The 27,054-nt window shown below is 39.8% G+C and overlaps 1 protein-coding gene across 2 annotated transcripts in view; it reads left to right on the top strand.

Annotated features, from left to right (window-relative positions):
* Positions 1-26,762, top strand: part of PRKAG3 (protein kinase AMP-activated non-catalytic subunit gamma 3) — a 1,357,042-nt gene extending 1,330,280 nt beyond the window's left edge. For both annotated transcript variants that reach the window (XM_044075227.1, XM_044075226.1), the window contains one exon: positions 26,059-26,762. The gene's annotated coding sequence lies outside the window, so the exon portion shown is untranslated. The remainder of the gene's footprint in view (positions 1-26,058) is intronic.
* The last annotated feature ends 292 nt before the right edge of the window (positions 26,763-27,054 follow it).

Genomic DNA, 27,054 nt, shown 5'->3' with positions numbered 1-27,054 from the left:
TGACCCATACTGTCACATGCTAACAGGTTGAGAGCTATGTACATGCAATGTCCTCTATACAATAGTTGCAGTCACTGTACTCACAACTGAAATTGTAAATATGTAGAAGTATGTAGTAGTAGTCTGTGTAGTAATATTACCTGAGAAGTTACTAATGGTATCTTTCTCTCTCTTTCACCCCACCCATTCTCTTCTTTAATGTATTATTGTCATTTATGATTATTTTATATTAATATATATTTTTGTAACTACCTCTTATGTTGGCCTTATGTATAATTTCATATTGCTTTGCTGAAAAATAGATTTTTATTTATATTTATTGTTGTGTTCCTCATTATATAACTGTTTTATTTCTTTTGATTAATCATTATTATTTTCTATTATGTTAATACTAACATTTGTTTGGTTATGTTTATTTTCACCTTATGTTAATATTTATTTTCTACAGAGTGACAAGGTAGTCTGGTTCCTGGCAATCCACCTACCTTGGCTCCCCCGACCGTGACACCGGGAGCTAGCACATCTGGACCACAGCCTGGTGGTGGACCCTCTACTGCCCCTGCACTACCTACGCCATCAGGTATTCTGCTCCACAGACTGAGGGGGGCCCTTCTGGGAGTGGAAGTGGATGGAGTGATTATCTCACCCATGAGAAACTACCAGGTAGGTTGCTGCACTGCAGTGTCGGAGTAGGCCTACGCCAGATGGAGATCATACTGACTATCCTGGTGGGGCAGCCTCACCCTGAGTGCCAGCATCAACCACGGCTTCCTCCTGAGCAGTGAAGGAGCAGTGCTGACAGTCCCATGGGTGAGGGCTTGAGTCACACTGCTACTATATCTGATGTTCATGGCACTGGGATTTCACAACACCCACCCCATCTAAGGTGTTTACCCCCCCCCTCTTGTGTCACACACCAACCCTGTCAGCTGTTTTGTCTGTCTTATCTGTCTGTAAAAGTATCCCCACCTTCCCAACTTACCTCTCTCACACAAACCTATGTCCCTTCCCCAACATTCCACTCTCACCTTAAAAAAATGGGCACCTGTCCCACAAGAAAATATCATCCGATACATAGCTCTCCATTTCACACGTGTCCACTGAACAGACTTAATTTGTTCTAATTGGCTTGACAATGCACTTATGTTGTCATCACCCTTCTCTGGGGGTGACAGTCCAACTTCAGCTAAAAATCTGTGAAATTGCACAGTTGTTGCTGTTCAAGAAATGGATAGCTATGGTTCTTTCCTACACCCCATCCTGCACATACCTACTTGGCTTTTGTTATGTTTTTCCCCTACTTGTACCCCATTTCACCACTGTCCTATCTCCCTATTTTTCTTTTCTTTAAAGATCTTTTGTGCATTGCAGCATGGCGCTCGGCATCACTTGCTATGCTAAATAGAGCTACATTGATATGTGCTTGTGAAAAAAACATTAATCAAGTTCAAGAAGTACACATGTGCCCTATTTCAAACCCAGGACCATTGCACCTGCAGAACAGTGGATCAACCCACCAAGCAACATAGCTGCTAATTAACACAGGTGTTTTAATAAAGACATAGTAATGCTAAAGTTCCCGCCATTAAGTGTGGTTAAGCGATGCTGCACATTGTGCCACGCCGCTCAAACCAGCTAAAAGATTAATAGAAAAATATTAATGTAATTGGTACTATAGTACAGAAATGCATCACTATAAAGCCATACACATAAGAATAAATGTAAGTGAGGTATCTAAAAGCAGGTAACCCTGCAATTATATGTACAACATGTAAAAATACACTTGCTAAAACCTTAATGTAAACATAGGACTGTAAATGGGACTCTGGTAGAGAAATACAGTACTCTAAAGTCATACACTTAATAATAGATGTAAGTGCAGTATGTAACCACAGATAATTGTGGAATGGTATCTACAACATGTAAAAATACACCTGCTATATCAGTGACTCTGTAGGTCAGTCTGTAAAATGCAATGGGAACATTATTTTTTGTACACATGGTTCTGGGTTCAACTACAGCTGTATCTAGCATTGAAAATACATGTATGTGTACATCAACATTATAAATTGTGATATGTATGTCTGTCTCATCACCTATTTATCCGCCCAAAGCAGTACAGATGGAATGTCTGCATCTAAATAATAAAAGTCAAATGCCTACAGATAGGACCACTCTTAACTAGTCCTAGTACAACACTGGAAAATGCAGAGAATGTCAGGTAATGTGTTAGCGTGAATTCACACAGGATTTTGAAGTACATACTGAAATTGTGGCCCAGTAATATTATAATGCAGCCCACAGTGATTTGCCAGTGATATCACAGACAACCACAGCTGCACAAATAACATACATATATGGAGGTTGGGCTAAACGCAAGGGTTGACAGCACACACTTAACGAGGGACTACCATGACATAACACATGACTTAGCAGTTGTGCAACAGAGTGACATAATGGTTACCTTTTTCTAGGACACACCAACCATTTTGTCTTTTATTGTGTTAGTGATACCATTGGCTAACATACTTATCTTAAACAAATATCTTAATTTCCAGTGGGATGGGTACTATCAGTGTGTCTCTGCCTCTACAACAAGGCTGCCGCAGGTCCCATACTTACTTTTAACGTTTGTTGTCCTGCAAAGTGTTCACCCTCTCTGCCTATCTCTACTGCCTGCAGCATCAGCTTCAGCTTCAACCTGTAGCACACACATCTGTATATAAAAAGTAGCTGCTACAAACATTCTCTCTATGATGACATAGTATCTTTACCCCAGCAATTTCCACCCCAACATATGAGAAAGGGGTTTAATCTACACTGAGGCCTTATATCTTGTTCAGTGGTTGCATGGGATTGGCTGATTATACTGCAAATCAGCTGCATTGGCTGCAATTAGCATTGCATAAGCAAAGATTGGGTCAGAGGCAATCATATGCTAATGTGAACCATGTTAAAAAGGCAAACAGCTAGCTAGGGGAACCACTCTGTATGAGAGTTACTTTGCAGGCTGAACTTTTTGGCACAACATCTATATATCTGTATCTATTAACAAAGGAGTACTGTACTCCATCCATACATCTCAACTGTCCAGATTTTTTCAGAATGTCCAGATTTTGCCTCATATTTTTGGTCTGTTCCTCATAAAATATGAGATTTACTGGATTTTGTGGCAAAACAGTGAGGACTGAATTCACTAAATAATGACAGACATTTGAGTTTCAGACTTTATATCCTTCAGAAAATGCATGGTAACACAATACCTTTCATTCTAGCAACTTTCAATGCTTATAAGAGCAATCTTTAAAATGTGTACCTATTTGGGGAAGTTTATCCCCTCATTATTTTTGGCTTTGTCCAGATTTTTTGTGATAAGAAGTTGAGAGCTAGGAGCCTCCATCAGGTATGTAACCATTTTGTTTCCAGCATGATGCATATGTTTGAATATACTTAGAGGGAATGGAGATTACATCATTAGGCTCTTCTTAGAACTGTAATGATGACATGTCATTGATCTCCAGATTTGTTACACCTACAGAAGAACTAGAGTATAGTAAGGGTAGAATGATTTTTGTTAATTTGGTACACCAGTCTCCCAGAAATCTCCCTTGATAACGGTTGTAATAGTCCACTGCTATTTGTTTGGCACTGTTGTTTTTATATATTATAAGGGGGAATTACCCCTAGGGGCCACACTACACTGGACTCCTGTGTTGGGTGTGTGATCATACATCAGTATCTGTCACAGCGCAAACAGGAATATCTGACTATTGCTACTATCCTAGTTGCATCCACACCCGTAATATGTTTGCACACTGTTAAATATGAGATGTGTAATCAAGCAGTGAATACTGCTAGCCATCTGTAATTGCTGTAACTCTACAAAATGTGCTCCAACATACGTGACCCTGACATGTGTTCCCATTTTGTTGTCTTTCGGGAAAGATTTATCCCCAATGCTGGGGCCGTTTTACAGACACTGAAAATTACATCATCCTGGAAGCCTTGCATGAACACCATCAACTCTTGCTGTCCAGGGGCAGGCTAAACAGTGAGGAGTGGGCAGCATTGTGGGCTGACCTGGTCCGTGATGTGAATGCTATCAGTCACCAGTGCAGGACATATGAGTAGGTGTGACACCATGCCACTGATATGATCAATGCTGCACATAGAAGAGCATCAGACATGGCCAGGGATCATGGTGTCACTGGTGGAGGGCCTGTGGCAGAGCAACTACCATCAGCCACTGAGGAATTCCTGGTGAACCTAGAAACACAGGACAGCTCCCAGGCACCCATCACACAGTATGTTGTGGATGTGGGTGCCACCATGTCCACACAAGAGGAGTATACAGGTATGCTTAGTTGGATCCGCATTGGAATATTGTAGCATTTAGTGTGTCAAGGTATACATAGTTTTACATAGGTGTCAGGTGTTTGTTTTGGGGGGGGGGTTAGCTGCAGTTTGAATATCATGCTCAGATTGTGACCAACATAATTAAAATAGTAGCTACTGTAAATGTGAGATATTTAGACACATTACCCTGTTATAGCGAAACATGCTTTACATTACCTCTCCCTCAAATTTTCACAGGACTATCAGGAATCAGATGAAGCCATGCTCCTGCTCCTGGTAATCACAACACTGTTTAGTTAGAGATGTACATTTAGTGCAATGTATTTGCTAAAGTGTCATCCCAAGCCTGCTGGCTAGATTGATGTACTGTCTGCATGACTACCAACTGCACAGATATTTCTTGACATTACACAGTTTAGAGTCATACCTATGCCTTGTAGGTGTCACCAGACTGATAGATTTGACAGTATTGTCAGGACATTACAGATTGCCATATGCGTCAACTGTGCAGAGTTTTGCCACATGTCAAGAATGTACATCATTGCTGCTCTGAGATTCTTGTTTAAAGAACTTTTATTTACAAGTAACTACAGATATTTGTGAGAAAATAATATCCTCATATCCTGCTTTATAAGGTTGGGAGTTAAACAGGTCTGTAATAGTGACAGCTATTTGTACAGCTTAACATATACTGCAACATAGTACTGCAGAGCATAATAGTGCAGGTTTTAATGTACTGATTTTTCCTTTTTATCACAGGTGACCAGGGGAGTGGTCTCTGTCCCTTCACAACCTGATGTCAGTGTCACTTCAGACTCTGATGATAATGGTGACCAAAGTTAGGCACAGATGGGGGTTGCAGTGGCTGAATCTGTCACAGAGGTTTACATCCTTCTTCTGTCCTCATTATCACCATACACAGTCAGTATGTCTATGCATACTGAGTCTCCTGAGGCCACGGATATTGGAAAGTCACAGGGTGGGGACATTGAACAGGCACGTGTGGCTACTATGGCTGCAGTGAATGTCGATACTGACCATAGCCGAAGAGATGGCAATTTTCCATACCAGTGGATTGGTAGGGGTGCTTATAAGAGGTCAGCTGTCCCTCCACCACCTGTTGCAGTTGTCTCATCATGTGTCACTTTGTGTATGTTTCAGGCCAACATGGAGGCACAGGCATGTTCTGAAAGGAACTCCAGATGAATGCTTAAGGTTATGGATGCAGCACAGTGTGACATCCATGACTGCCTCTGCCATGTTGCTGATACCACGGATTGATTGACTTATGCAGTGGAAAGATATTGGTCTGAGACAGATTGCAGACTGTCTGTCTTGGAATGCACATTGTCTATGATGGAACATCTGGTTGGAATTGAGTGTCAGACTCGTGGATGTAGGTCAGCAACTACATCTGCTGAGAGTCCACATGGCTGTGCATAATCACACTTCCATAGTGGCAGTACATCCAGCGGTCCAGAGGGGAGTATGCTGTCCACACCAAGATGTTGCAGGCCATGGACTCATGGTCCTGGGTGTTCCCGTGGAGGACATGGTCCCAGCAGACAGCAGTCACCCTCAGGTAGTAGCCCCACTTCTGACCTTGGGGATGGAGGTGCCAGTGCAACTCCTGGCAGAGCGGGTTCCCATGTTTGGGGGGTAGAGACGGTGAACTGTCAGCTCTACCATGCATGGTTCAAAGCTGTCCAACATACAGACATGTTGGGCTAGCACTGAGCTTGACTGTGTTTGTGCGGACACTGACACACCACTGTCACAATCAGGTCACCTACAGACAGACACAGCACATTTCCATGGTCCATCTTGCCTGATTCCCTTCCAGACTCATACACAGGCTTTCAACCTATTGGGTCAACCTAGGCCTCCTGCACCCACACACAACACCCTGTATAAGTCATAATACCTGTGCCACATCCCTGTCATCCTTGTCATCGATGCAGGGAAATTAAGCTATGTGTCTAATGCAGAGGATGACTCTCTAAATTAATATGTAATTGTTTCATCCATTGTTGCCTTTGATATGGCACTTGTACTGGTCAGTGACAGATATTGTATGCTGCCATTTGTGATGAATAAACCACATTATTTTGTGTACATTACATTGGATGATGTTGTAATGACTGTATACTTAGACAATGAAAGTTGTCTCATGGAACTGTTTATGTTTCAGTTTCAGGATTGTGTAGGACACACCTATGGGAACACAGCTACAATAAACCCATAAACGTCAGAGCACAGGATGGAATGTCAGCACAGAAGAAAAATGTCTTCAGAAGGGTAAATTAGTATAGGTGTATGGTTCCATATGTTCATATGGTTCTACCTCACATAAACGAAACACCACAACACCGACAACGCAATCACCGACACCACATAACCGACAGTACAAAAACACGAAATCCCACATGCCCGACAACGAAATAACCGACGGTACACAAACACGAAACCTCATACACTTCACACACCACAATCAACAACCAAAACACATTCCCCGTCCAAAAACCACATACACAACACAAGCACACCAAAATCCCTACAAACCCTCACTAAACCACACATACACAACTACCTACAACCCTGACCCAAACCCTAACCCTAAGGTCCATCTCTACCGCACACTTACCTGACCCGCTCCTAACCCTAACTCACTTATCCCCTAACCCAAACACAATCACTACCGACACTTACCTGACCCGGCTCCTAACCCTAACTCACTTATCCCGCCCCTAACCCAAACACAATCACGACCGCACACTTACCTGACCCGCTCCCTAACCCTAACTCACTTAACCCACCCCTATCCCCACTTACCTTACTCGCACCCTAACGTCCGTCACTACCGCATACTTACACAGCCTTTTCCCATTTCGGCATCCTCGGCGTCGGTGCTTTCATCCGTCGGGTCGGTCTTCTGCTTGTCGATCTTCTTGGTCCCGTCGCGTCGGTCTTCTGCGCTGTCGATCTTCTGGGGCTCGCGATTTCCCTGTCGATGTTCCGGCGTGTCGTTGAAGTGAGGTAGAACCGTTCATATATGTATAACAGGCTATCAAGAACAATGGCTTCATTCAGCCTAGTCATGTATCTAATCTCTGAAAAGGTCTGTTACCCTTGATATGTATAAGCATGGTTTCGGGAGATGACATATCTACAAGATGTGGTGAAGAAGACGAACCATCTACAATTTCCCTGTGTCCATTACAGACATTTGTCCTAAACCAGTTATGATTGTCTTGTTCCGCATCCCATTGCGTAACTTGCACGTGATGTGCATTACAGCAGAAGTGTGCTTCACATGGATGGGGATACTGTTACACATAGGGTGGAGTATCTGGGTTACATACCTGTCTCTCCAGCATGTCCTATTTATACCAAAGTCAATGTGTAAGCATGTAGAACAGGTAATTCTTGTGCTAGTCCTTTCTTGGATATGCAGGAGGTGCACAGTGGGATCTGACACCTCCCTGTATGGCAGCCATACACCTCCCCTCCAAAGCATGGAGGAGACAGAATACACAGTTACAGCCTTGACATGGTCTGCATTGGACATGTTATGTACACTAAGTATTGGTTTACTGTGGAACCTCTGTGGCTGTTTCAGTTGTCGGATATCCCTGTGTAGTTACATACCAAAGGTGCCATTACACTTAATGATAGGTGTGATGAGTGCCAAATACAGCGTAACAATGACAGTCTGGGATTTACATGCCATACCTTTCTCTATAGGTTGTACAACATTGAATGAATCCCCACATCTTACCAACCAGTGAAAGTCAAAGACTAGATCACTCTCTGTGTCCATAAGTCCCTGAATAATGGGTCAATTGTTGGAGATGTGTGGACAATATGATATCTTCCAGGAGTGGATGACTTCCAAAAGGACAGTATTGTGCATTGCTTGGCATTTAGTATTCATCAATGGCTCTGACAACAAATGAATGTGTGTGTCAGTCCATCCTGGATAACTGTTGCTTCTGTGTGGGATTCAGTGACAGCTCCTAATTTGCAGTCATCTGCAAATGTAGTCAGTCAGAGGTCACTGTCACTGACAGTGGCAGTAACACAGAGAAAGGAATGGCTAGAAGGGGTAATCTCAGGAGTGATTTCTGAGGGAAGTCCACTGGTGACTGGCCTCATTGTAGCGGTGGACTACCCAATGTTATCTTCCCGGATAATGACTGTCAGACAGTCGGCTATCCACTGGCTGACATACTAATTTGTAAATAACCTCTACAGTTTTTCAACAATGTCTGATGGCCTAATATTGTCAAATGCTTTGTCAGGCCATGGTAGATGGAGTGAGTCATTTTCCCCTCGTCCATTGCATAGTTTAACATTCAATGAGGCCCACTAGTTAGGGTAGGCATGATCTGCCCTTGAACAAAACAAACTGTGCTTATTTCAGTGTCTGTAGGTGTATTACATTGTTACTGATCATTTCCATGATAACTCTTTTCATGGCTTTAAATATCCAACAAGGATTACTAAGACCATTGGGAACTCCTTGCAATCATAGTGTAACCACCGGCTGCATCCCAGCTGATTGGAAAACAGCAACTGTTATCCCCTTGCATAAAAGTGGTGCATCCACCGACCACGGGAACTATAAACCTGTTAGCCTCAGTAGCCATATCTGTAACCCCATGGGGCAAACCATCATGGAACTGATCAGCAAAGATATATGTAATCTACAAACAGTTGACCCTACACAGTTTGGATTCCTGAAATGATCATGGCTGCTAAACCTGGTGGACATGTATGAGGTGGTCACCAAGGACCTGGATGAGGGGATATCTGTGCATACAACCCCTTGGACTTAGCAAAGTTGTATGCCACTGTCCCCTACTCAGGCATATTGACAAAATCACCCAAGTAGGCATTAACAGTAACAGTAATATCATTATAGGGGGTCACTAAGTGGCTTACTGATAGATCACATACTCAAAATAGGGGAATCCGCCTCCAATAGCTGATCTGTAACCAGTTGTGTTCCACAGGGCTCAGTCCTGGGTCCTCTACTGCTTGGAATCCATTTAACCAATGTACAGGCACAAAGTGAATGTCTGTGACTGAGAAGGTTGGCTGATGTCTGCAAACTGTGAGTGGTCATAGAATCTCAGAGTTATGTAAATACAAGAGGGTCTTATAGGTTCATAGAGTCATAGATTGGTACCAGGCTAACTGCCTTTGGGGGCCATTTTAAGCCTAGCGAATTACCCCATATAAGAATCAAATCTGCACCTTGGGTTTGTAAAGTAAACATCTTAACCATTATACCATCCTCCCACCCTCTATACCATCCTCCCACCCCCTTCATGAACAAATGTCTGTTGACATACTCATGGCCATAAACTCCATGCAAATATCTATCTAGTATCATTTCCATCAGTAACACCAATGTTCCTGGTAAATCACACATCAGTAGCAACACCTGATGTACATACTCAGGGGTTATAGGCTTGGGCACGCAGGCCTGACCACACAGGTTTACACTTAATATACCAGATCACCATGTCTCCCCAGTGTTAAGAAGGGAATCATATCTTGCTCATGTCATAACTAAAGGCACTGTCACCTGAAAATGATGTAGTTATAACCTCCATGTACTCTATCCTCAGCAGGCCAATATTTGAGTGGAATGGCCATTTTGTCATGTACCTTTCCAAGCACTATTGGCAGTTGCACACAACACAAAGGTTCCTCACAAGGGAACTTCAAGTCTTCAGTGTCTGTCTTATGGGTATCGTCTGAAATCACTGTCATTGTAGCTTGTGTCATATAGACTACTCAGAAGTGATCTCTGGCTTGCATTATGGGGCAATGTCTGACCCTGCTTTATTGGAAATGCTGCATATCTGTAGGTGGAATGGTACATGGATTACTTGCTGTAAGGACATTAACCTGGTATGTGACATTACTAATACATGCTGGTGGGAGAGATATGTCTACCACACTTTAACAAACCTTTGAAACATACTCCCACCTAATGGCAAACAAAGCACCTCACTGGCCCTTGTCAGATGCAATCTGTATTGTCGTTTTCCTACTTTGGACACAATAGAAGAGTCTTTGTGGGTTCTGTTCAAGCAGCTTTATTATACACAAACACGTCACAATAGAAGTTTACTGTCTTTAACTTAAGTAACTTATATGCAAATTAACTACTGCAATCATACATGCTCACTCTCTGGTTGTACTCTCAAAATGGCACTAGGAACTAGGAATAACACATGTCCGGTATTTATATGAGCAGACTCAGCCCTTGACATGCTTCTTAAAGCTAAGGCACATACACTCTGATCTACATCGACCCCTTTGAGAAATAGATCATGCAACGTTATGAATTTATTTGGCATGCAGATATTACAAGTAGTTCTTTGTCATGCAATTATACAAGACTAGGTACATATATACAGTCATGTCCACGTTGCTGCATATTTCACACTGGGGCTGGATATTCAACCATATTGTTTGACATAAAACTGGAAATTAGGTTTAGCAACTGGAGCTGTCTCTACAGAATGTTCGACCTTGGAAGTATTTGTAACATTCTCAGGAATGGAGGTGGAGGTTGAAACACACTCTGCGATGGGAAGAATGTCTGGTTCGCTGTGAGATCTAGAGTCTGTATCACAGGAACAATGCTGCGATGATGATTCTGGCACAAGAAGAAGATGCCTGCAACTTCTCCTGTACTCCACACCCTCTGATTCTACAAGGTAGGATCCTGGCTCGATACATATGCTTGTAACTTGACTAATGAGGACTACCATGGACTGAGAAATGACGTCTCAATTTAATAATAACAGTAGTGGATGTTAGGTTAGGTTAGGTAGTAAGTCAATCGTAAACCAATTCAAATAAGAGTCTACCAGTACTAAGTAATGTTGATTGTCCCACTCGAAGATGTCAGTGACTACTGTTCACCAAGGTAGTTCAGGAACTTGACTTAGCTAAAGGGGTTCTCTTTGCAAATGCGGTCTAGTACTATTGCATACTGAACAAGAAGAAAGTACTTTATCAATGTCTTTCAGTAATAAAGGGCAAAATACTAGTTCTCTCGCTCATCTCTTAGTGGATGTGGAACCTGGGTGACCACAATGCAAAATCTGGTTATATTCTTGTTATAAGGAAGCAGGAACTACAATTTTAAGACCTTTGAAAATAATGCCATCTTCCATGAACATTTCATCTCTGTATGGAAAACATGTTTGCACTTCAGGTGGTATACTAGATTACTTTGACGGCCAGCCAACATTAATGTAGTGATTGAGCTTTTGCAAAATTGGATGTCTTTGTGTGATCTCACAGCTCATCAATCCTAGTGGTAGAGAAATTATGCACTGCCATCATGTCAAAGTCAAAATGCTTTGTGTCAAGCTGTTCCATCATATTTCTGGGCGATCTGGATAAGGTATCAGCCAGATAAAGGAGTTTGCCTTTTGTATAGACGATTTTGAAGTTGTACTTTTGCAAAGTGAGCATCATTCTTTGTAATCTTGCTGGAGCTGAATGCATAGACTTCTTTAGAATAGTAATTAGAGGTTGGTGGTCAGTTTCAATATGAATATAAATATAATCATGAAACTTGGAACATGCAACTACTATTGCCAAAAGTTCTTTCTCAATTTGAGCATATTGCATTTCGGTTTGTGTAAGTGTTCTAGATGCATAGGCTACTGGTCTGCCCTCTTGAAGATTAACTGCACTAAGATCAAAGTTTGAAGCATCACAGGTAAGACTGACTGGTTTATTCACCTCATAGTATGTTAATGTAGGTGAAGTGGTTTATTTTCTGCTTAAAGTCTTCAAATGCCTTTTGGTGTTATTCTGATCATGACCATGTAACATTTTTGCATGTCAGCTCTCTTAAAGGTGCTGTCAACTCACTGAAGTCTGATATAAACTTGCCTAAACAGTTGGCCATGCCCAGGAAATGCTGTACAGCTTGAATATTATCTGGTACTGACATCTCAAGAATAGCTACTTGCTTTGTTGGGTCTGTTCTCAAGCCAGTACTGGTAAATAAATGACCTGTATATGTAACTTCTGGTAATCTGAATTTGCACTTCAGAGGACTGAGCTTTAAATTTACTTCACATGCTCTGTCTAGAACTCTCTTTAGGTTTCTGCCATACTCTGCTTCACCATTACCTCCAACCAATAAATCATATGCTATTACGGCACAAGGATAACCTGAAAAAAATTGCTCCATTGCACCCTGGAAGACTTCACTTGCAGAATTTATTCCAAATGGCATTCTTAGGAATCTGTATCTGCCAAACAGGGTACCAAAAGTGGTCAGTAGTGAGGATTTGCGATCAAGCATTACTTGCCAAAATGAACTTTTTGATTCCAAGACAGAAAAAACAGTGGCATTCGGTATTACAGTTGCGACCTCATCGACTGTACGCATTGGATGATGCAGTCTCTTCAATGCTTTGTTCAAATCTCTTAGGTCAACGCATATTCTGATTTCTTCTGAGCCTTTTTTGTGAGCTGCTACCATAGACAACACACATTCAGTTGGTTCTGTAACTGGACAAATTACACCTTCCTGTACCATTTTATCCAACTCAGCTTTAACGTTATCCTGCATATCTATCAGAAATCTTCTTGCTGGCCTGACTACTGGAGTGAGCTCTGGGTCTAACTTCATGGACAACACAACTGGAAGTTTGCCCAACTTGTCATCAAAATCATCAGCATACTCTGAGAAAAATGCTTCAGAAAAATTGGAACTAGGATATGCACTTATGTGATGAACTTCTTTGGCAAAAGAAAGCAGATTCATTCTCAAACTGTCTTTGAGACCCAGTGAAGACTGTACTGGTCTTCAAACAACATAGAATAACAAGCCGTAACATCACTGAGCCTTAGGTTTGAATTTCCTCACCTACATAAGCAACAAGTTTCACACTACTGGCCACATTGAGTTTCTCATTAGTTCTCACTTTAGCAGATGTGTCTGCTGATATAACATTACACTTTGAACCAGTGTCTACTTTAAGCTCTTTGGATTTACCGTTGATCTGGACTGTACAAAATATTTTGCTGTTTGCCAATAAATTCACTGCATCAACTGTCTCACCAATTACTAATACACCATCTGCATAGAAAGTGGACTTGCAGTCTACTTGACCAACTTGCTTTTTTGTGTGACCTTTCTTTACACCTGTGCGGGGTTTACTTGATTTGCAAAACTTTTGAAAATGGTTCCATTTTTTACACTTATGACATTGCTGACTAAATGCTACGTATTTCTCTCTTCTAGACTATTAGCACCACAATTGTGACAGTTAACAATAAAGCTGGACTTGCGTTTTGCTGATTCATGCTTCTACTACACTGAGGGGAATGCTTCTTTAACTGAACTATTCTTAGAACTTGCTGGAAAACTACGTGGTTTCCCTGGTGAACCAGCAGGGGCTGTGGCTGCCATGTGCTTAGGCCTACTTCTGTTTGCCATGTGTTGCATGCTTTCTACATTTGCTCTGGAGCCTGCTGAAACTATGCTCTTTTCACTCGCAAGCATACTTGTGTGTTTTTCTGTCACCTCGTGGATTTAACAAATCTCAATGGCTTTACTCAACATTAAATCACTGTCATGAAGCAAAATCTTTCTCACAGCAGTACTACTAATACCACACACAAGCCTGTCTTTTATTAACACATCTTTTAAGTCACCAAACTGACACATTTTGGCTTTGTTTCTTAGGTTAGATATATAAGCTGCAAAAGTTTCCCCTGGTTTCTGATCTCTCATGTAAAACAAATGCCACTCTAATGTAATATTTGTCTGGGGGTTACACATTTCTCTGAACTAGAACCTCAAACACTTGGGGTCTTCCCTTGATTCAGCCTGTACAACAATACGACAAGTTTCACCTTCTCCCTCATACACTGCTGGTGCATACACAAATTAATGCTCTCTTTCTATGGCCTCTGACCCAGCTTGGTTTAGCAAAATGAATGCCCTGGAGCGTGCATCTTTATCTGGATAAACTGCTTGTATAAAAATATCGTACTCTTGTTCAAATATTCTCCAATTCTCTGCAATATTGTGATCAAATACAAGTGGTAAGGGCTTTTGAAATTCATCTGCCATATTAACACAAACCAGTGAACGGTTTTGCAAATAAACCCAAACATATACATATACACATATGCCAGGAATTTATTCCACTATTTGTAATTTTGCCCAATAGCACAATAAGCTTTTGTATAACTGAACTTTGCGAAATAAGCATCTCAGGTATTGTAACACTCTTGAAATTATTGTACTGCAACAGTAATTTATTATCATTTTAAGAAACATTTCAAATAACTGCATGATGCGAATGAACTGGACAAGTGAAGCTCAGAGTCACTAACATTTCAAAGTAATTGCACTTTGCGAATGAACTGTACACAGCACGCTGAAAATTCCCCAAAATGGTGGCACCTTGCTAGGCAACTCTTTACAGTGTAAGAAACACTCTGTAATGATAGCACTTTGCGAACAGACACACCCAGCACAAGAAACTTTTCAAAATGGCTATACTTTGACTGTACTTCACAAAATAGTTGAACCTTTGCACACATATAAACTCTTCGGAATACATGCATAGTAATAAGCACACACTGTAAGCACTTTTACACACTTTGAGATACTTCAAATAACCCTAGTTATGCCTTTGATACAATAAGAAGTCATAGCTATAGCAAAACACAGCACTTCACCATAAAACATGCAGTTGCCTTGCTATATTTACACTTAATGGGCCTTTTTTTTTTCTTTTGCCCTTATTATATTCATTTTGCTCATTTAATCTCTTATCATGCCCACTGTACTTTTTCTTGTGCTCATTTTACTCTAAACATGCCCATTTTGCCTTAAACACACTAATTTTGCTTTAAACATACTCATTTTGCTTTTCTGATAATTGTTTTGTCAAATATCTATAATTGTTTTGTCAAATATCTCAATTTTAAACACTTCCCTTTAGTTAATAAACATTTTCTGCCCCCGATTCTTTAATAATGCCCTCTGTGCCCTTGTAATGGTCCATTTTATCTTTTTTATAAAATAAACAGTTTGTGCAAATTCTCATTACCTTTGATTTTCTGTTCTTTTTCATGCTCATATCTCTTAGTTTATATTCACTGTGATCTCTGCACATCATGGCTCCGAAAGTCATTCTCTGGAATCCCCGTTCTGACACCATGTCGCTCTTCTACTTTGGACACAATAGAAGAGTCTTTGTGGGTTGTTTTCAATCAGCTTTATTACATACAAACACATCATGACAGAAATTTACTGACTTTAACTTAACTAACATATACAAACTACTGCAATGATACATGCTCATTCTCTGGATGCACTCTCAAAATGGCACTAGGAACAATACATGCCTGGTATTTATATGTGCACACTCAGCCCTTGACATGCTTCTTAAAGCTACTGCACATACACTCTGATCTACATGTATGATTGGCTGAGTGACTGTCATTTTACCACAGGGCTTCTGCCTGTGTCCCTCGTGGACAGGAACAATATGTGCTGATTGTGTAAATAAGGGTAAGAACTTGGGTGGGATGGTAACGGCTCTAGGGCCATTAGGCTAGTAAGGTTCAATGATCCTATGGTTCCATATGCTGATGTAAAATGGTCTAACATCCACACACACAAACCTGGCTACATTGAGAATAGCACCACTACCAATTAATGTTTACAGAACACTGCACAGCACACAGATTCCATGTTGGCTGCAATTAGATTAGAAGCTCTACCAATCTAATGGCACACACTACAGATCACAGTACTTAATGCACATATCACATCTCAAGTCTACTGTGAATGTCTCTTTAGGTAATCCTATGCTAGATGACATCAGCAGGCCATGTTGTGCTCAGGCATTTAGAGGCCCACATCACCTGCTACAACCAAAATACTGCAAAACCCTACCTTTTTCTAAATCAGTGTGGTGATCATTTTTATTTTGTAGGGAGATGCACGTGCACACACACACACACACACACACACACACACACACACACACACACACACACACACACAGAGACACACACACCAAGTGGCTTGGAGTGAGATTGGAACCCCTACCTATCTAGTCCTACACATAACAGATCACAGTACTTACCACATGTGCCACAGCTGCAGTCTGACATTAGAATGGCAATTGGTAGTCTTAAGGTACATGACATCAGCAGGCCTTGTGGAAGACAGGAGTTCAGAGGCCAGCATCAACTGCAGGGGCCATAAAGTGCAGATCCATTGTAGTTTGGTAGTCAAAGAGGGATTCTCAGTTGTTTTGCAGGGAGATGCACACCCACCCACCCACCCACACCTAGTGGCCTAGAGTGAGATTAGAACCCCTATCTATCAAGTGTTACACACTACAGATCACAGTACTTATTGCACGCACCATAGCTGAAGTCTCTTTTATACATGACTGCAGGTGAACTACTTGTGTATTACGTAAACAAGGCTTGTGTTGAACAGCATATGCGGCTTGCAGAGTGATATTGGTTCTTACTGTTATCTGCATCTAGTAGCCTAGCAGTGAGATAACTGTTTTTAATCCTAGCTATGTGGCTACAGTTAGAAACTTTGCAAAAATGAACAAACTCAAAAAACAAATAAGCAAAAAAATAGCAGATACTTCCTCTCGGTGGTCGTCCTTGTCAAGATACAGTGCTGCAGACAAAGGGTAAGTAGTGGAGGACAGACGCATTCATGGATGTGTGATTTGTTTGTTTATGGGCAGTGGGGCTCAAAACACAAATACACTCAGTGGAATTAAACATGCAAAGTGTCACACATCACTCCCAGTGCATGAGACAATGGTACGCATCCATTATTTCTGCAGCATCTTAAATTCATACAGTCATAGATATTCCAAGGCCATTGAATCTTATGACCATTCACAGCCTGCCATTACCCTTCCTCACATGGCACCTTCTTTATCCAGGAGGATAATGGCAGTCACACCTGGAGTAAATTTGTGAAAACTCATCCAGTCATCTAGGTTATAAATAAAGGAAGATTGTGAGCCACACTGCTTAACATGCAGAATAAGTTTATTCTTGAGGATAGGATGGTGCTGGATTATAAACCTGTCCTTCTATCATGTTTTATTTATTTGTTGGTGAAGATTTAGGTACCTGATTCTAATGTTGTTGGAGCCATTGGACTTGCAGAGATACAGAAGATCCAGGCCAAATGGGTCTCTAATGGCACAGTAAATGAGGCAGATATCTCCCCTCAAAAGTCTACAGACACCGAATATAGTATAGTGATTCCAGCATCTCTTGGTATCTCAGGGACTTTAGTCCTTTGATCTTTTTGGTTAGGAATCCTTGGGGTCTTTCCAATTGTTTAATAGGTTTAGTGAGATATATCTCATATGGGGTATAGTACCTGATAATTGATCAAGTGAATGCAAAAAATAAGGGAGTAATTACCTCTTTAGACCTTGATGATATTACTTTGGCAATTAGCTGTGCTAAATAAAAGGATTTCCTGATAACTGGTGTTAGATAATTATCTATCCAAGTTTCTAGGTCATTGCCTAAATTTTCATTTCGTAGTAATGTGTTGTCGACATAGTACAAGAGAGGCTCTCTACCAAAAGTAATAATACTATACTTTTGGCATTTAGTTTGAGCCCATGTTTAGTATACCAAGAGTTTACTAAGAAGAGTTAATTCTGAAAGATCTGAGTTGAGTATTAGAGGGTGACTAAACAATAACCTCCAGTTTATAGTCATCTGCAAGCTTTGTTAGTCAGAGGTCTTAGATTTCTGACTGGAGATCTGAGAAATGAAGGCCAAAAAAGAGAAGTCCCTGGACTAAGCCTTGAGGGACACCACTGATCACTTTCATACTTCCTGATGAGGCACCAGCAACTCATACTGTTTGGGTTTTGTTCTTCAGCCAGTTTGTTATCCATCTTCCCACACATGGATCAATTTTTAAAGCATTTATGTTCCTTATGAAGTCAGCATGGAGAATGGTGTCAAACACCTTAGCCAGTTTAAGATATACCCCATGTACTACATAGTCATGTCTACAGCCTCTATAACCCTTTCACAGAGGTTTACCAGAGTCCATATAAAGGATCTACCCTTCACAAAGCCACACTATTCAGTTTAGGCCTAATAATATATATTTTAATTGTTTTTTATTTGATTTTAAACAATAAATAAACAAATCAATTATAAAACGATCAAGTAACTATTTACATAGGTCCACAGCTGATCAATACATCAAAGTTATACATAACAACAATTAATATTTTTCAAGCACGTCTTTAAGTTTAAACCAAGATTTATATGACTGTGTAATATCAGAAGATCTCATCTTTTTAGTATGCAATTCATTACTGCAAACAATTTTTGCCATACTAATAAATTCAGCACTAGGGGGGGGTAACTTTACTTTTCCAATTTTTACTACATCTAATAATATTTTTGATATTGCAGTTTATGAGGTCATTTGTAATAAATTTCATTTTTTTTTTTTTTTGCAGATGAGGCTTGCAAAACTGATAGGTTTGTAATTATCTGGGTCAGTTGTAAGGCTTTCCTTATGGAAGGGCCTCACCACTGCAGTGTATCATATGCATCATATGCAGAATCCATACTAAACTATTACATTTCTCTGCATATTATTAATTATACTAATACATATAATTTCTGATAGCAGCTCACATGCACTTACTTGGTAAACATATTTTTAAGCAATCCATTTTTGAGTGTATATCTTCCTTTTATAGTAATAATGCATTACAACTATCTTTGTTATTAGCACAGGTGGAATAAACTAAATAAATACATTTAAGCACTCCATCCCTGGGATTCAGAAATGACTAAAAAGAACTGTAAGTCCTAATATGAGTGGCCAAGCACTCATAGACCCACTTTTAATTCAGAGATAGGCCCACTACAACGATTCAAAGCAGTCAGTAATTAGCTATGTGCTGTCTCCCTGAAATGCCTATGGGAAGGCAGTTACGCAGTCAAGCAAATCTGAGAATTGCTCAGTTGAGTAAATTAGCACAGGCAGATGTGTTAATTAATATGGCTAAAATTCTGCCTTACTCCATTATAGTCCTTTGGGGAGACAGCATTACAGGTAGGTTAGATAAGATGAAGTGGAGATGTAGTAGTGGGGGTGTGAGTGTGTGCATGTAATGTATGTGGCAGTGTCTGTGCATATCTGCACATGTATAAGTGGACTTAGTGTATGTGTGTGTGTGTGTGTGTGTGTGTGTGTGTGTGTGTGTGTGTGTGTGTGTGTCTGGATGGTTGCAATACAAGGATTAGTTAGGGGACTGATACTATTAACTATAAGTGCATATTATTTCTGCTAGCAGCTCACATGCAGTGTGTGTGTGTGTGTGTGTGTGTGTGTGTGTGTGTGTGTGTGTGTGTGTGTGTGTGTGTGTGTGTGTGTGTGTGTGTGTGTGTGTGTGTGTGTGTGTGTGTGTGTGTGTGTGTGAATATGGGTGAATGGGTAAGTGTGCCCATGAGTGAGGCTGACTGGCGCAGCCCTGCTGACTATGTGTGGAGGGGATGTCTGTGTGTGTGTGTGTGTGTGTGTGTGTGTGTGTGTGTGTGTGTGTGTGTGTGTGTGTGTGTGCGTGTGTGCGCATACGTGTATGAATCTCTGCATGTATGTGAGACACAGAATGGGCAGTGCCTATGCCAATATGATGCATGAGCCTCCAGTGGTAATTACTATTTAAAAATGTTGTTTAGTGCTGGCAGTAATTACACCGATTCAGAGGCACACAGATTAGTTAATAATGAGGCCTTCCTTATTGTGGCTAAACCTGTCTCTGAATCAGAATTTAAGTGATCATGTAAACTGTAACTTTTGGCCACTGCAATTTGCCCAAGGGATTCTTTATGAATCACAAGGCATATATAATGTAGCAATTATGTTCAAAAAGTAAGCTCAAAATTCTAATGCTAGATGAAAATTAACTAATAAATGACTTCCATATTTTATTTAAAATTGTTTTTTTTTTCATATACATTTGTAAATATAAAGTTTTATTTCATTTGCTAACTGGAAAAACAAATTGGTCCAAAGAGGACTGGGCCAAAGGTAGATACTACATGAAATGTAACATTTACAGATATAAACTATGGAATATACTATAACATTATTACATACACAAAGAGCACAACAGCCTATACCAAAATCTAATTAAATTAGTCAATTTAGTTTGTTTCAGTCTTTCTTAGCTGGAAAGAAGTCTATACATTTACGTTTCTGTTTCAAAGGAAATTACAGCCAAGTCCTTGTCACTGACAAGGGCAGTCATTTGCAGAGTATGTACAATGCAGGTCATTTGCAGAGTATGTACAATGGAAGACATCTCTTTCCTGTCGGGAATTTATTCTGCATCGAGTGTGCAATGTACACTGCTGAGATCCATGTTTATGAATATAATGCCCCCCTTTCTTATTTATTAATCTAAGAAACTTTAGCAGATGTTTTTGAGATCTGAATAAACAAAGAAGTCTGCACCTAGCAATCTGAGAGTAGACTTAAGATGGCAGAAGCCTTTCTTAATAAGCTATAGAGAGAATTCACCAAGGTAAATATAAAGAGGTGTTTACATTTCAGTATTTTATGGAAACAGGTTTTGCAGGAATTGCTGTAGATAAACACTTGTGAGCTCTAACTGATACATCATCTGGACATCCCTGGACTATATAACAGACCTATGGCCTATTCATTCATTACCCAGTGGCAGCAGTCATGTGGTAGAGAGCAGGCTAGCTTGATGATCCTCAAAGCAGCCCCTCCCATAGTGGAGTACCCCCTGTCCTACAACAGCTCTCTGAGGTCTACTGCATGCTGCCTACTACAGGGAATGTGCCTCTGTGTGTATGTTTATCAACTTGTGCATACACATTGGCAGTGCATGTTAACAGGCTCATGCTCTTTAGCTGCAACACCCAGTGCTCCCTGTTGGTGTGACTCAAGTGGCAAGACAGAGCCGCCTTCCTTCCTCATGCTGGGGAATCCAGCAGTGGTCACTCATTCCAAGACCAGCTCCTTCAGGTGCCTGAGCTGCTAATCAAATGGTAAACTGGGCCATAGCCAGTGCTCTATTCCTGTATGCCACAGGACCTGGCAAAATGCTAGCAGGTTTTAATGAATCACATAATTTTACAAAAAAAAAAAAGAAAGAAAAGAAAATAAACTATCCTTAATTTGTTTTATAAATGAAAGAAAAACATAGAATTTTAGGTGTGTACAAGTATTGTCTTGCCTAGAATTTACTTCATCTCTATAAGATCCCTCCCCTCATATTCAGCAAGCTTGTATGCTGCATGTGTAGTATGTTGTCTGATGTGAAGTGGAAAGGAGACTATGGCTGAGAATAAAATGTGCATTCTCACTGAATCCTTTACTTATGGTATATATAAATCTGTATGTATATATATATATATATATATATATATATATATATATATATATATATATATATATATATATATATATATATATGGATCTAGGACTATTGAATGAAAGTTCAATAGTCCAAATCAACAATCACCAAACACACTTTAATGAAAGCGTTTTTACCGAAATAGCGCTTTTGTTAAAGTGCGTTAAAAAACCCCCCACAATAAATCTACTTTTATGCAGGAGGCAAGCCACCCTGCACCACTCCATGTGGGGGGCTGTGCCCCCCACACCCCCCTACTTTAATATTCTCACTCTGAGATCACACTACAGTGAGGAAAAGGGAATATTCCCTTATCCGCACCATAGTACAATCTCCGCAACAGTCATTCCCCCACGACTCCCTCTAGCTGCAGGCATACTTCCGCAAAAGTGCTTTTTCAGTAAAAAAGCACTTTCGCGGAAGTATGTCCGGCTGTTTGTGCTTCGGTTAAAAGTTCCTTCTATGATCAATACCAATCTCATATATATATATATATATATATATATATATATATATATATATATATATACACATATAAAGAAGGAGAGAGTTAAAGAGTGCAATGACAGATTAGCTCAGTTCTAGTGATTTTAGAATGTGAGAGCACTTTTTCATGAATTTATTTTTTCAATAAAAGTACATTATTTGTGTTCTTATCTGAATATTGTAGGTTCAAAGCTTGCCAAAAATGTTGGTAGCAAGGAGGTATTGCATTCAAATATTGCAAATGTTTATGATACATGTGTTTGATACTGTTTCCAAAGTGGGTGAGATAATGCTCTAAATGTTATGCTACGCTTTCAGCCCCAGTGATGTCTCCAGGTATCTTCTAGAACCAGCTGATTGATGCTGCTATTGTCTGTTCTCATTGGTGTATTTTCATTTGCTCAATCATGATAGCAGAAGTTCACATTTCCTTGCAGTTTAATTTCTCACTTCTTTGTAGATTGAGATTTACATATTTATTTGTGAATTCTTGGTAGTATGAGGTTTGTGTGCCTTGCAGAAAGAGAGACGGATGTTATGTTGCTTGTCAATGATATTTCATTCTCTGAGATACCGTGATACCAGAGTGAGAAAAAATAAATTTGGGGGTGCTGGGGGCTTTCCTCCCTACAAAAATATCTTATTTTTGTCACATTTGTTAGGGTATGGAACATAGCAAGTATATACTTATTCTGAGAATGCTTATATTTGAACTGTAATATAAGCGCTCCTGAAATTTGATAAGGGTAATGTGAACTTTCAGTATTTGTGTATTTGTAGTGGAGCTATACACATTTGCAATAATAACTGTAAAGCCATACTATATTCAAACCTACTGAACCTATCAGCTTGAGATATATTTCATAGGGATTTCAAATGGCAGCGATACTTTATCTCAGTCTAGTATAGCTATATAGAGATTTAATGTTGACCATATACTTAACTGTTCTAATGATTGTTTCCTAGTTCTTTAAGTATCTCTGCAAATAAGTAACACAAACAGATTTGTCTTGTCTCATGTAAAAATAAACCAAACAGCTGGATGAACAAAAATACTCAGGTTGTTGGTAGTATAAATCAAAATGTTGCTACTGGTAATGATGAGCCTGTGCAGAACAAATGTAATTTTTGTACTTCTCTCCTAGTATTTAGAACAACTGTTTGCACTGTGAGTTTATAAATTTATTATATCGAAAGTTTAGCATGCACCCAGTAGCATTTTTTTTTTGTTAACTGGGAAAGCCCACTTGATTCAGGTGTTTCTTTTCAGGAGTGATCCAGGAGCATGGTCTAGTTAAGTGACTTGCTTAGAATTATTCAGAAGGCAACTGGAGGTATTAAAAAAACAAACTCTCTAAAATGAGCTACAGGAAGCACATCAGAACCTTACTCAGTGGATAAAATGCAGCTCTTAGAGGTCCCAAGATGGCACAGAGTTAAGGGGGTCATTTTTGACAAGTTACTTCTATAGGTCTTTTTGGTTTCATTTTGAAAAGACAAAATTATGATCTGGGACTATATCATGATGAATCAAACTAGTTATTATTTAATGCAAATAAGACTGAGAAAGAAAAATAATTAGGACTCCCTTCTATTTTAATTTGAGTGTACTTAAACTCGAGTTGAATTGGTTTCACTTATTACTTGAATTATTACTTCAGTGCTGGTTGACCTTATATGATGTGAGCAGTAGTCAACAGATGTACACACATGCTTCTTTACACAAGCTCACAAATACAGTGGATATAAACAGTGTACACACTCCTGTTAAAATGCCAGGTTTTTGTGATATAAAAAAATGAGACCACAATAAATCATTTCATAACTTTTCCCACCTTTAATGTGACCTATAACATGTACAATTCAATTGAAAAACAAACAAATCTGTTAGGGGAAAAATATAAAAAAATAAAAAACGTACAATAAGCTGGTTGCATAAGTGTGCACATCCTTAAACTAATACTTTGTCGAAGCACCTTTTGATTTAATTACAGCCTTCAGTCTTCTTGGGTAGGAGTCTGTCAGCTTGGCTCATCTTGACTTGGCAACAGTTGCCCACTCTTCCTTGCCAAAAGTGCTCCAAATCTGTCAGATTGCGAGGGCATCTCTTGTGCACAGCCCTCTTCAGGTCACCCCACAAACCTCCTATTGGATTTAAGTCTGGGCTCTGGCTGGGCCATTCCAAAACTTTAATTTTCTTCTGGTGAAGCCATTCTTTTGTTGATTTGGATGTATGCTTGGGATCATTCCTATGTTGAAAGGTGAAATCCATCTTCATCTTACTAGCAGATGCCTGAATGTTTTAGGCCAAAAGTGACTGGTATTTGGAACTGTTCATAATTCTCTCCACTTGACTAAAGCCTCAGTTCCAGCTGAAGAAAAGCAAGCCCAAAGCATGATACTGCCACCACCATGTTTCACTGTGGGGATGGTGTTCTTTTGGTGATGCAAAGTGTTGTTTTTGCGCCAAACATATCTTTTGGAATTGTGGCCAAAAAGTTCAACCTTGGTCTCATCAGACCATAACACATTTTCCCACATGCTTTTGGGAGACTTGATGTATTGTTTTGTAAATTTTAGCTGGGCCTGGATGTTTTTCTGTGTAGGAAAAGGCTTCCATCTTGCAACCCTACACCATAGTCCAGGCATATGGAGAATATGGGAGATTGTTGTCACATGTAGTACACAACTAGTACTTGCCAGAAATTCCTGCATCTCCTTTGGTGTTGCTGTAGGTCTCTTGGCAGCCTCCCTGACCAGTTTTGTTTTCTTGTCTTTTCATCAATTTTGGAGGGACGTGCAGTTCTTTGCAAAGTCACTGTTGTCCCATATTTTCTCTACTTTTTGATGACTGCCTTCACTGTGTTCCATGGTATATCCAATGCGGTGAAAATTTTTTGTACCCTTCTCCTGACTGATACTTTTCAACAATGAGATTCCTTTGATTCTTTGTAAGCTCTCTGCGAATCATGGCTTTTGCTGTAGCAGACAACTGAGTAAATGTCAGGAAAATGCTACTAGGACAGCTGAACTTTATTTGGGGTTAATCAGAGTCTCTTTAATTGATGGCAGGTGTGTACCCAAGAAGACTGAATGCTGTAATTAAATCAAAAGGTGCTTCAACAAAGTATTAAGTTTAAGGGTGTGCACACTTATGCAACCAGCTTATTGTACGTTTTTTATTTTTTTATATTTTTTCCCCTAACAGATCTGTTTGTTTTTCAATTGAGTTGTACAGGTTATAGGTCACATTAAAGGTAGGAAAAGATTTGAAATGATTTCTTGTGGTCTAATTTTTTATATCACAAAAACCTGGCATTTTAACAGGGGTGTGTACACTTTTTATATCCACTGTACATACACACACACACACACACACACACACACACACACACACACACACACATACACACACACACACACACACACACATACCATCCAGCTTCTACTAAGCACTTTAATAAATGTTAATGGTAAAATATGTCTATTATTTAGTTATTAGCATTTCAATATGCTGTGGTGTCACCCTGATGTGTCTGTCCATGAATGTATTTCACTATACAAACCTGAATGAGGCCAGCTGCTTTCAATTCTGATGCCACACCAGCTGACTATGTTGCAAGCCTGACTATTTTATATTGTGTTTGCTTACACTTAGTATGTTTTACACAAAGGAACTATTAGACCTAATATAACATGCTGCCATTGTGCTTTGTGTTCTTAACAGGGATGAAGTCATTTTCAGATGAAGAATTCATCTAAATGAACTATTTCCATCTGCATTCATTTCTCAAAGAAAACTATTGCACAAAGGGATACAGAAGGTCTATCTTGAGAGAAACTTCCACAAGCCCTCAAGGCTTTAAAAGATTCACTGTGTGTATCTGCTTGTATGTCTGCATGTTTCTCATACTCTCTTGCATTACAATTTCTATTACTAAAGTAGAGTCCAAGATCTGCAGTGTAATAAGACAATGGTGTTTGACCTGCTTCCTCTACCAGGTGCTACAGTCAAACCACAACTGCAAGACAATGCAGCTTCATAGCATGAAATGAACAAGCAGGCTTTGTAATATGGCAATGAAACTTCTAAGCAATAATGTATCAGAATATAATATCATGAAAACCTTCACCATTCATACCCTTTGTTAAGAATCTGACTAATTTTGTTCACCTGCTAGCACTGTGAACATCCTTATTATTTCACCTTCTGTACACACTTTTAAATTAGAGCCACCAGCATATTTGTGAAAAGAGCTTAATGCATGGAAGTAAAGGCCATTTTTGCCATCAGTCTACTCACACTCTTATCTGATCACTTTTTACCAGCAGGCCATATCTGATGCTCAGATATCTATTTTGGTTTTGCCTCTTCCATCACAAACAGCATCCCTACTGCATGCACTTTATTTAAGGCATTAACCATACTTTTCTTAAAGCATTACTTCCCACAGTACCTCATAAACTTTCCCATTATTTGTATCCTTTGTCCACTGGTTCTTCTGGTTTTTGTTTGAAAAATGCTCCAACCAACCACCACCCTATTTATACATGAGACACACCTAAAACCCTGCCCTGTCCCATTCACTTACAAGTTTTCACTACATGTACACATTATGACACCTACAGTCTATTTCAAGGGCTTTTGCTCAGTTGTCTTTCAAAGGAATACCTTCATTTAGTGTATTTGGATGAGAAGTATGCTTTAGAAATGCATACTGTA

Source organism: Protopterus annectens, chromosome 6.part0, assembly GCF_019279795.1.
Source record: "Protopterus annectens isolate FY-2018-M chromosome 6.part0, PAN1.0, whole genome shotgun sequence".
NCBI classification, from domain to species: domain Eukaryota; kingdom Metazoa; phylum Chordata; order Ceratodontiformes; family Protopteridae; genus Protopterus; species Protopterus annectens.
This window is presented reverse-complemented; position numbering and strand designations above follow the sequence as displayed.